The sequence below is a fragment of the Entelurus aequoreus genome, linkage group LG13 (genome assembly GCF_033978785.1).
Source record: "Entelurus aequoreus isolate RoL-2023_Sb linkage group LG13, RoL_Eaeq_v1.1, whole genome shotgun sequence".
Taxonomy (NCBI): Eukaryota; Metazoa; Chordata; class Actinopteri; order Syngnathiformes; family Syngnathidae; genus Entelurus; species Entelurus aequoreus.
In genome coordinates this window covers 61,931,925-61,945,044 of record NC_084743.1, presented here as the reverse complement: position 1 = coordinate 61,945,044, position 13,120 = coordinate 61,931,925, and positions in this window count along the sequence as shown.

Here is a 13,120-nt window from a genome sequence, read left to right as displayed (position 1 = left end):
GGAACAATTTCTCATTTTCTTTCTGTTTCTGTAATATTGCAATATTTTGCCTTAAAATTATTACTTTTTTATGTAAAATTATTACTTTTTAATGCAAAATGGTGACATTTGTCATAAAAAAATTCGGACTTTTCACAATATTGCCAATTTTTTCGTTGTTCTTGTAAAATAGTGAAATTTTTTGGGTATAATTATGACTTTTGTCATCATTTTGCCGAGTAAAATTTCGATTATTATTATAATATTGCCAACATTTTAAAGTTTTCTTATAAAATGGTGTGACTTTTGTCAAGTAAAATTACGACTCTTTTCATAAAATTGCCAAAATGTTAAGCTTTTCTTGTAAAATTGCGACTGCTATATAGTAAAATTCCAACTTTCATCACAATATTGCACTTGTAAAATGTTGACTTGCGTTGAGTAAAATTACGACTTTTATTATAATATTGCCAAAGTTCTAAGTTTTTCTTGTGAAATTGTGACCTTTTTCTTGTGAAATTCCAACAAATTTTTCACAACAAGCTTTTTTATATTTGCATAAAAAAATAAAAAAAAAATGTATATAGAGACATACTTGAAGTAAATAATGAAGATTGAAAACCAATTACAAACAAAAAAAATTTAAAAATGAACTAAAAGGAATCTTTTTCTCACAATGTGTCGACTTTTTTCTTATAAAATTGGGAACAATTTCTCATTTTCTTTCTGTTTCTGTAATATTGCAATATTTTGCCTTAAAATTATTACTTTTTTATGTAAAATTATTACTTTTTAATGCAAAATGGTGACATTTGTCATAAAACAATTCGGACTTGTGTGTGTGTGTGATTTTTCTTGTCTTTGCAGTCTATTCACAAGGACGGTAGAAGAAAGAAAACGTCATTTCCCGTGAAACGTGTCATGTCGTGAGTTTCATTTCAAGGACCTCACAGTCCACACGGCACATCTCGGGGCCACGAGTCTCCACGCTGCTCGCCACGGCACGCCCACAAAAACGCGCGCTTGAACGTGGTTCTCCCGCTCGACTAATCACCAAACAAAGCTTTGAAACGTTGGCTTCTGAAATCCTTTCCCTTTGAATTTTTGCGGAGAGATGAAAAAACAAATCCCTGGAGAACAATAAAGGGAGAAGGCCGATATAGAACTGAAGAGACAAGCGCTGGCCAATTCCTGCTGAGACCTCCTTGATGGAGGTTTTGTTTGTTTGTTTGTTTGTTTTTGAGTGGCAAATCTCCGCTGACAGGCTGCAGGCCCTTTACATGTCCGCCATGTTTGCACGTGGCCCCTGTGAAGATGCTCCTTTTGCACGCTTTATTTTGCATCTTTCAAAGAGATAACGTTTTGTTCTTTCACTCATTCGATTATTTCCTGAATCCTGGTATCGTCTCTGTGTAATCTGGCATGTATCCTTTAAATAGCAGCGAGATCCCCTTCATGTTTTACAATGCAGCAAATTAGGCTTACTGCAATCCCACCACTAATAAGATTAAGCTATCCTCCTCACTGTTAAAGTGCGAGGGGGGGGGAATGTGATATTGCACAGTTGTATTAAATAAGATGCGTAGTGTTGGTTTTACAATGAGATGCTTGTTTTTTTTTTGCAAAGAATGGAGCACAAACTGCATACTTGATTCGATCCCAGCTCTTTTTGACAACAGAAAATACAAATTAGGGTATGAAAATGTATCGTATTTTCCCACAAAATGTCAGAATATTTTTTTTTCCATATATAAGCCGCACCGGACTATAAGCCGCACATATTTACCTTGTGAAATGAGTTATGTACACTAGTGATGTGCGATACCAATGATTTTCTTTCCGATCCGATGCCAAGTAAAATTCAGGCCGGTGTCGGCGATACCGATCTGATACCGATACTTTGTGCAAATATACGTGTCTGCTAAAATGTTAAAAAAGTTGTGTATTTTCAAATAATAACACATCTATCTAAAAAAAATGGAAGGAAAAGAAGCAATACAGAGGAATTAAATTTAAAAAAAATAAATAAATAATAGTATACTTAGTCACCTATAAAACAACGTGTTTTCTTTAAATATATATATTATCTGTTTTGGGAATTTAAAAAAGAAATAATAAAAATATACATATATATATATATATATATATATATATATATATATATATATATATATATATATATATATATATATATATATATATATATATATATATATATATATATATACATATATATATATATATATATATATATATATATATATATATATATATATATATATATATATATATATATATATATATATATATATATATATATATATATATATATATATATATATATATATATATATATAGTTGAGGTTTCTGTGGTTCGTCCGTTATACAGTGCTCAATAACGGGGTAGAGCGGAATATAAGTTAGGTCAGGAAAAAACACAGAGGCTATATCATCCCTACAAGCCTGTTTCGCAGGTTTCCCTGCTCAAAATCCCCTGACGAGCAGGGAAGCAATACATTGGAATTAAATTTAAAAAATATACATAAATAATAGCATACTTAGTCACCTATAAAACAACGTAGTTTTCTTTAAATAGATACACTACCGTTCAAAAGTTTGGGGTCACCCAAACAATTTTGTGGAATAGCCTTCATTTCTAAGAACAAGAATAGACTGTCGAGTTTCAGATGAAAGTTCTCTTTTTCTGGCCATTTTGAGCGTTTAATTGACCCCTCAAATGTGATGCTCCAGAAACTCAATCTGCTCAAAGGAAGGTCAGTTTTGTAGCTTCTGTAACGAGCTAAACTGTTTTCAGATGTGTGAACATGATTGCACAAGGGTTTTCTAATCATCAATTAGCCTTCTGAGCCAATGAGCAAACTCTTTGTACCATTAGAACACTGGAGTGATAGTTGCTGGAAATGGGCCTCTATACACCTATGTAGATATTGCACCAAAAACCAGACATTTGCAGCTAGAATAGCCATTTACCACATTAGCAATGCATAGAGTGTATTTCTTTAAAGTTAAGACTAGTTTAAAGTTATCTTCATTGAAAAGTACAGTGCTTTTCCTTCAAAAATAAGGACATTTCAATGTGACCCCAAACTTTTGAACGATAGTGTATATTATTTGTTTTTGACATTTAAAAAAAAATACATATATATATATATATATATATATATATATATATATATATATATATATATATATATATATATATATATATATATACATATATATATATATATACACACACTACCTTTCAAAAGTTTGGGGTCACATTGAAATGTCCTTATTTTTGAAGGAAAAGCACTGTACTTTTCAATGAAGATAACTTTAAACTAGTCTTAACTTTAAATAAATACACTCTATACATTGCTAATGTGGTAAATGACTATTCTAGCTGCAAATGTCTGGTTTTTGGTGCAATATCTACATAGGTGTATAGAGGCCCATTTCCAGCAACTATCACTCCAGTGTTCTAATGGTACAATGTGTTTTCTCATTGGCTCAGAAGGCTAATTGATGATTAGAAAACCCTTGTGCAAATCATGTTCACACATCTGAAAACAGTTTAGCTCGTTACAGAAGCTACAAAACTGACCTTCCTTTGAGCAGATTGAGTTTTTGGAGCATCACATTTGTGGGGTCAATTAAACGCTCAAAATGGCCAGAAAAAGAGAACTTTCATCTGAAACTCGACAGTCTATTCTTGTTCTTAGAAATGAAGGCTATTCCACAAAATTGTTTGGGTGACCCCAAACTTTTGAACGGTAGTGTATATATATATATATTCAAGGTTTCTGTGGTTTATCCATTATACAGTGCTCAATACTGGGGTAGAGCGGAATATATGTTAGGTCAGGAAAAAATACAGAGATTATATCATCCCTACAAGCCTGTTTCGCAGGTTATATATTTATAAAATCCCCTGACGAGCAGGGAAGCAATTCATTGGAATTAAATTTAAAAAATATATATAAATAATAGTATACTTAGTCACCTATAAAACAATGTGTTTTCTTTAAATATATATATTATCTGGTTTTGGCATTTAAAAAAAATAAATTATATATATATATACATACATTATATTGCCAAAAGTATCAAAATGGCCCTAAATACTTGACGTTTTAGTATGTCACTCTTTGTGGAAAGTTTAGACACCCCTGATCTAAAATGTTCGAAGCTCTCAAGATAAAAAATAAAATACAGTTAGTTAGTTAATTAGAATATAAATTAACACTAACTTGTGATTTAATTTGAAAAAATTCAAATCAACAACCATAATAAACACTGTTAAATATGTAACTGAACATTATTATTTTTACACAGGCAGAAATTTTGACACACTAGGTTATGCAATTGCAAAATCGTATTATTGATATTTGTATTATTTTCTTACGAGAGAAAAAAAGGAAAAAAGAGCAAAAAAAATCATTATGTAATGAGGAAAAGCTGAAATGTTCAAACTAATAAATAATAATAATATTCTTCTATTTAGTCATCTATAATACAAAGCTGAAACAATATCTGGTTTTAGCATTTTTTAAATAAATAAAATATCAATATGGCCCCTGTATATTGTGACTTTTCATTATGTGGCCCTTGGTGGAAAAAGTTTGAACTAAAGTATCAAAAGTTTCGATATTTTGACTTTTTTGATATTAGAGCATAAAGTTCTGGTATCGACGGTATCGATATTTCAGTATCGATCTGCACATCACTCATTTACACAATGAGGTTTTTGTAAATGTTTATTTACGTACCCTAATTGTTTCCAAACCGTGTCTTAACAGGGCAGTAAAACGGCTGATCAAACAAAACAGAAGTTATCGTCATGGACCCACGAGCTGCGGAAGCTAGCTCTCCAATCAGCTAAACAGACTCAATAACTCCACAGTGACGTTTTGGTGAATTTGCAATACAAAAAGAATGTCATATTAAGTTAATAAAACTAACACAGACACTCGTAAAAGTGTTAGCATAATAGTTAACGCTAACGGCGCTAGCTTCATTACATTACGATGGCACGTACAAATATGCATGAAAACACTCTACAAAGACCACACATCGGACAGTTTAGTAAGTATGAATTGTTTTAGTTATATTGTAAAACGGCACAGGTGTGAAGGCGTGTGCCCCACAATAAGAAGGTCCTGGGTTTGATACCTGGGCTCGGGGTCTTTCTGTGTGGAGTTTGCATGTTCTCCCCGTGACTGCGTGGGTTCCCTCCGGGTACTCCGGCTTCCTCCCACCTCCAAAGGCATGCAACACTCGGCTCCGGCCCCCTCAGCGACCCCGGGAGGGACAAGCGGTAGAAAATGGATGGATGGATGGATGGACAAATGTTGCTTGGCGTTAAGAATGAAGAATCATTTCGAGCAGAAACGCTGTGGACGGTTTTACTTCCGGTTCAAGGCGTTGAAACAGGAAGTATATTGTTCAACCCGCAACACCTGCAGTGAGCAAACTCGCCCAAAAGATGGCGCCATAGCACAAACAATAACACACCTTTTCGGTGTCTCTGCTTGAGTTTAATGAAAACTATTGAACACAAAACAGTCTGGCCGTTAACGAAAATAAATCCATATATTAGCCGCACCGTTTTACAAGCCGCAGGGTTCTTAGCGTGGGGGGAAAAAAACGTAGCGGCTTAAAGCCCGGAATTTATGGTAAATGAAATATCCGTAAAGCTTTGAAACATCCAAAAACTAAGAAAATATGGACAATGAATTGATGGGAGACAGGCTTGTCTGGCTTGACAACGCATGCGTAATGGGACAAATGATGATCAAAAACCTTCTATTTTTGAGCCTGAATATATGGAGGATGAGCTACAAGTTTCAGAAGCTGTGTGGTAAACAAAACATGAGCGAACAATGCATAAAGAATGCAATAATGTCAGAAAAAGAAAGAGATGATGCAGAATTATCTGCTCACAGACGCTACCTGGTGGTTGTTTGAGCACACTGCCGCTAGTCCTGGGTAGCCCCGCTCCTTAATGCGTCAGTCACACGCATTAGTCTCACAGGAATGAGGCAAAAAAAATACAACCTTACCGACGGTAGTAATATTGCTAAGTGTTAAACAAGAAGTACAAACATGGTAAAACAATCACTTACTGTACAATGTCTGCTCTCACTGGGACGTCGGCTTATAGGATGTTTATATCTTCCCGTTTGGTTGAAGAATTAATCATATTTCTCTGTATCTTTGTGATTACTTTGCCACTAGAAGTAGTTCCTCTGCGTTAGCGCTTATAATACAAATATTGCTAATACTGTCTGTCTGGTTCAAACACTGATGACATCTATTAAACAAGACAAGAAGCAAAGAATTAAACAGAGACGGAATGAAATTTGGCTCAATTGAGGAGAGACGTCTGGGCTGTACTCTTGCACAGTGTCATTACGCTCTGGCGAAAGATTGTATTTTATTTGGACTTTCCATGATTACATGGCAACAGCTGATTCTAAGGGACGGGGGTGGTAAACAGCCATCGCCTTTTATTACAACTGTTCAAAGAAAAGGTCGTAAAACAGTTCACAGAAAAGGTCCCCGGAGGGGAGTCGGGTCCTGCTTCCTCTTCGCGTTGTAGTTCTCGGGTCAAGACAATATCTTTCTGTTGATTACAATACATGAAAGAAACAGAACACCTTCATGTTGCTTCCCATCCTACACGGTGGAGTTTTACAAGCCTTCTGCTTGGTAGGATTAAAGACAGCTTTTGTGATAACTTCGATACAATTATTCTAACACTGTCATGACCTGTCACCTCAGGTGTGTTTGTTATAGTTATCCTATGTTCTCAGCGCTTGTTTACGTCTCATTGCTAGGAGCGCTGATTATACACACTTGTGATCATACCTTTACCTGTGACTCATTTAATGAACGAATCAATGAGTCAATGAACGAATGTGTGCAAAGGGAAGGCAAGAAAGGACAAGAATTTCTCAGTCCAACATTTGGTGCCGTTAAATAGGAAACTGGTGTCATCCAGGTGGGCTTAAGAGCTCACCTGGATGACCAGCGGTCTTCAAACACACCCAGCGTGTGGTCTGTCCTCCAGGTGACTCTTTAATACAGAAAACTCATCTGGAAAAAGTCTGACTGGGATTTATCCTGAAAACCAAATTAATAATTCATCAAAAAGTCTCCGACTGACATGATGATGATTGATAGTAAAGATACTCGACTGTTTCATGCGGAGGATATGTTTTCTTTTTGTAGTAAAGGTTCACCAAGAGTGCATTTATTTGCCTAAAAAAATAAAATAACAGTACATTATGAATTCAACACTGACAAATAAGCCTGTTTAGAAAGCATTTGATCAGAATGTTGATATGTAAACCTAATGGAGGGGTGACAAACACATTTTTTGAGGAATGTACTGTCCAGGGTGTGTTGGAGTCATGGAGTCACAGCGCCACCCTGTGGATCCACAAATAATTGGATTCTTGCATGAGTGTATTTTTCTAAATCCAGTGACTGGTGTCAGTAATCTATGCAGGATTTTTGTAAATAGGATTTTTTTTGTGTTTTTAATATTACTTATTTTCAATTATTAGACTCCTGACGGGCCCCCACCCCACCCAAAACCTGCCATCACCCCCCCTCATAGACACACTCCCAGTTGCACAATTTAATCAAGTATTTATTTAATTCATTATTTCTTAAACCTGTGTGTCAGTACCTTGTAATTTTATTTTATTTTAAAAAATTAATAAAAAAAACTTAACCTAGAAGAGGCAATTCCTGAAGGACTTGCGTGTGAATGCTCCAATGCTGAAGTTGAACTGAAATCCTGGAATTTTTTTTTAGAATTGTTGAAGTAGAGCACACAATTCCCAAACAGGCTGAATATTTTGAAGTTGGAACAGTTTGAATCGGATGGAAAAATGTTGGAGTTGTGGAACTTTGAAGAATGTCCCATTGATTTATCGTATTATTTTTAACCTGCCCATTGTACAGCACTTTGGCTACCCCTGTGGTAAATTTTAAATGTGCTTTATAAATAAAGTTGATTTGATTTGATTTGATTTGATTTGATTTGATTTGATTTGATTTGATTTGATTTGATTTGATTTCAATGGGGAATTTCCCCAAAAATTGGGAATTTCGGGAAAATGGTGAAAAATACTTGAATGGTTGGTGTTGGAATTTTTCAAATCGGTCGAGAAATGTTGAAGTATAGTAACATGTTGAATCGAAAAATGGTATTACAGAATTGCTGGAATTTCGGGAAAACTGGGATTTTTTTCCAGTTCAAAAAACAACTTCGTTTTTTTGTTCTGATGAAGAGGAATTTTTTGACAGTGGATAGTTTTAAATGCTTTGAAAAATGTGGAAGGAGTAGTCTCCAGAAAAAAAGGGTGGAAATAGGGCTTTGGAAAACCAGGAATTCTGGAAAATCCTGGAATTTTTTTTATCTTGGAAAAAGAGTAGTTTGAATTTCCAGGATGATGGAATGTGTTGAAGGTGGAATGGTTTGAATCCGTTGAAAAATGTGGAAATGGTGGAAGTTTGAAAAATGGCCAAATAATTTTGAATGGGAAAAATGTTCCAGAAAACCTGGAATTCTGGGAAATCTGGGAATTTTTGGAATTTGTGAAGGGAAAACCCGCGATTCCCAAATAGGCTGAACAGTTTGAAGTTGGAACAGTTTGAACCAGATGGAAAATGTGGAACTTTGAAGAATGTCCCATTGATTTCAATGGGAATTTCCCAAAAAATTGGGAATTTCGGGAAAAGCGGGTTTTAAAAAAAAGAAAAAAGGTAAAAACTTGAATGGTCTGAATGAGTTGAAATGGTTGGTGTTGGAATTTTTCAAATCGGTCGAGAACTGTTGAAGTAGTAACATGTTGAATTGAGAAATTGTATTACGGAATTCCTGGAATTTCTGCAAAAAAACGGAAATTTTTCCAGTTCAAAAAACAACTTTGTTTTTTTGTTCTGATTAAGAGGAATTTTTGGACGGTGTAACGGTTGAAATGCGTTGAAAAAATGTGGAAGGAGTATTCGCCAGAAAAAAAGGGTGTAAATAGGGCTTTGAAAACCAGGAATTCTGGAAAATCCTGGAATTTTTTTGAACTTGGAATAATGGTAGTTTGAATTTCCATTATGGTGGAATGTGTTGAAGGGGTAATGGTTTGACTCGGTTGAAAAATGTGGAAATGGTGGAAGTTTGAAAAATGGCCAATTAATTTGTCCCGGAAAACCTGGAATTCTGGGAGATCTGGGAATTTTTGGAATTTGTCAAGGGAAAGCCTGCGATTCCCGAATAGGCTGAACAGTTTGAAGTTGGAACAGTTTGAATCAGATGGAAAATTGTGGGAGTTGTGGAACTTTGAAGAATTTCCCATTGATTTCAATGGGAATTTCCCAAAAAATTGGGAATTTCGGGATAAGCGGGATTTAAAAAAAAGAAAAAAGATAAAAACTTGAATGGTCTGAATGAGTTGAAATGGTTGGTGTTGGAATTTTTCAAATCGGTCGTGAACTGTTGAAGTAGTAACATGTTGAATTGAGAAATGGTATTACGGAATTCCTGGAATTTCTGCAAAAAAACGGAAATTTTTCCAGTTCAAAAAACAACTTTGTTTTTTTGTTCTGATTAAGAGGAATTTTTGGACGGTGTAACGGTTGAAATGCGTTGAAAAAATGTGGAAGGAGTATTCGCCAGAAAAAAAGGGTGTAAATAGGGCTTTGAAAACCAGGAATTCTGGAAAATCCTGGAATTTTTTTTAACTTGGAATAATGGTAGTTTGAATTTCCAGGATGGTGGAATGTGTTGAAGGGGTAATGGTTAGACTCGGTTGAAAAATGTGGAAATGGTGGAAGTTTGAAAAATGGCCAATTAATTTGTCCCGGAAAACCTGGAATTCTGGGAGATCTGGGAATTTTTGGAATTTGTCAAGGGAAAGCCTGCGATTCCCGAATAGGCTGAACAGTTTGAAGTTGGAACAGTTTGAATCAGATGGAAAAATGTGGGAGTTGTGGAACTTTGAAGAATTTCCCATTGATTTCAATGGATATTTCCCCAAAAATTGGGAATTTCGGGAAAAGCGGGAATTTTTCGGAAAATGGTGAAAAATACTTGAAAGGTCTGAACGAGTTGAAATGGTTTGGTGTTGGAATTATTCAAATCGGTCGAGAAATGTTGAAGTAATAACATGTTGAATCGAGAAATGGTATTACGGAATTCCTGGAATTTTCGGCAAAACCGGGAATTTTTCCAGTTCAAAAAACTAATTTTGTTTTTTTGTTCTGAATAAAAGGAATTTTTTGACGTTGGAACGGTTGAAATGCGTTGAAAAATGTGGAAGGAGTAGTCGCCAGAAAAAAGGGTGGAAATTGGGCTTTGGAAAACCAGGAATTATGGAAAATCCTGGAATTTTTTTGAGTTTGAAAAAAGGGTAGTTTGAATTTCCAGGATGGTGAAATTTGTTGAGGTGGAATGGTTTGAATCGGTTGAAAAATGTGGAAATGGTGGAAGTTTGAAAAATGGCCAATTCATTTTAAACGGGAAAAATGTCCTGGAAAACCTGGAATTCTGGGAAATCTGGGAATTTTTTGAATTTTTCAAGGGAAAGCCCACAACTTCTGAATAGGCTGAACAGTTTGAAGTAGGAACGGTTTGAATCGAGTGTACAATGTGGAAGGTAGAGAGCGCCAAAATCGGAAGAAGAAAAGTTGAAGAAGATGTATTTTGGTGTAGAAAACCATGTGCATTCACACAATAATTATTCAAATTTGAAGAAAAATTTTAAGAAAAATCCATAAATTAGCAGAAAAATTTAATTTATCTTAACTATACTTATATTGCCTTTTATAATTGACATATTTATCAAACGAGAGAAATCTTCCAATATTTACAAAAGTCATGATCATGGGGGCCCCCAAGTGGTCGGGGCCCTAAACAACAACATTGTTGGGCTGCGAACGGTGTCCGACTTTTTGACACTTACAAAAAATCTGGACTGTTTGACAAAAATAATTCAGACTTTTTGACACTTTGAAAAAATTCTGACTTTTTGACACTTATAAAACATTTCCGACTTTTAGAAACTTGGAAAAAATCCTGACTTTTTGACACTTAGAAAAAAATCCAGATTTATTGAATAAAATTCCCGACTTTTTGACAAAAAAAATTCAGACTTTTTGACACCTAGAAAACATTTCCGACTTTTTGACACTTAAAAAAAATCTGGACTGTTTGACAAAAATAATTCAGACTTTTTGACACTTTGAAAAAATTCTGACTTTTTGACACTTAGAAAACATTTCCGACTTTTTGAAACTTAGAAAAAATCCTGACTTTTTGACACTTAGAAAAAAATCCAGACTTATTAAATAAAATTCCCGACTTTTTGACTTAAAAAATTCAGACTTTTTGACACTTAGAAAACATTTCCGACTTTTTGAAATTTACAAAAAATCCCCACTTTTTGACACTTGGAAAAAATCCCCACTTTTTGACAAAAAATTCAGACTTTTTGACAATTAGAAAAAATTCCAACTTTTTGACACTTAGAAAACATTTCCGACTTTTTGAAACTTGGAAAAAATCCTGACTTTTTGAAAAAAAAATGTCCGACTTTTTGACACTTACAAAAAATCTGGACTGTTTGACAAAAATAATTCCGACTTTTTGACACTTAGAAAACATTTCCGACTTTTTGAAATTTAGAAAAAATCCTGACTTTTTGACACTTACAAAAAAATCCAGACTTATTGACAAAAAATGTCCGACTTTTTGACAAAAAAAATTCAGACTTTTTGACACTTATAAAACATTTCCGACTTTTTGAAACTTAGAAAAAAATCCCCACTTTTTGACACTTAGAAAAAATCCCCACTTTTTGACACTTAGAAAAAATCCCCACTTTTTGACCAAAAAAATTCCGACTTTTTGACACATGGAAAAAATCCCGATTTTTTGACACCTAGAAAAAATCCAGACTTTTTGACACTTAGAAAAAAATCCAGACTTTTTGACACTTGGAAAAAATCTCGACTTTTTGACACTTGGAAAAAATCCAGACTTTTTGACAAAAAAAATCAGACTTTATGAAACTTAGAAAAAAATCCCCACTTTTTTGACACTTAGAAAAATGTTCCACTTTTTGACACTTGGAAAAAATCCAGACTTTTTGACAAAAAACATTCCGACTTTTTGACACTTAGAAAAAATCCCCACATTTTGACACTTAAAAAAAATCCCCACTTTTGACCGAAAAATGTCTGACTTTTTGACACTTAGAAAAAAAGTACCTCTGTAGTTCCTGCCAGTTGTCCTTCCTTTCTGCTGAGCTCAGTTTCTCTACTGTACATCTCACCAGACCAAACTCATTTTAGCTCAGGGGCCGCATGGAGGAAAATCTGTGCACACGCGGGCTGGACTATTAAAATCATGGCATTAAAACTAAAAAACAAAGGCAACTTCAGATTGTTTTCTTTGTCTTACTTTGGCCAAAAATAGAACAAACACATTCTGAAAATATTACAATAAAAACATAGAAAAAAAATACGGGCAGCGGTAAAGTTTAAAGATCCATGAAGGAAAGAAGAAAGTGAATGAATGTTTATAACTGAATACATTTACATATGCATAAAAATGTGTTCATTTATTTATTTTTATTTTTTCATGAATTAAGTAACGTTTATGACAACCTTTTCCAAAACACAATATAGAATGTGAGACATAACAGGATAATGCATACATTTATCATTTGTTTTCAAAACTGTTACAAAAAAGTGGGACCCCAAAAATTTACCGTGGGACCCCATTTTTACGACTTGATGGGGTCCCTGGGACCCCGTTTTGAAAATTCCTAGCGCCAACACTGATGAAGTATTGGTGCGTGCAAAACAGCAGCAGGTGGCTGTGGCCTGCGGGCCGGATCTAATACTAATCAAATATCATCACAGGGGCCAAAGATTAATTAATTTGCGGGCCGGATCTGGCTAGAGGGCCTTGACTTTGACACATAGGCACCAGACCTTCAGTTACAAGTGAATAATTAGTCACAGTTTGGCTCATTTTAGCAGTTTTTGGGGGTTTTTTTTCAGATTACTTATGTTTTTCGTGTTTTTTTTTCGCATGCGCAGATTCTGTTCACGATGGCACAGACTC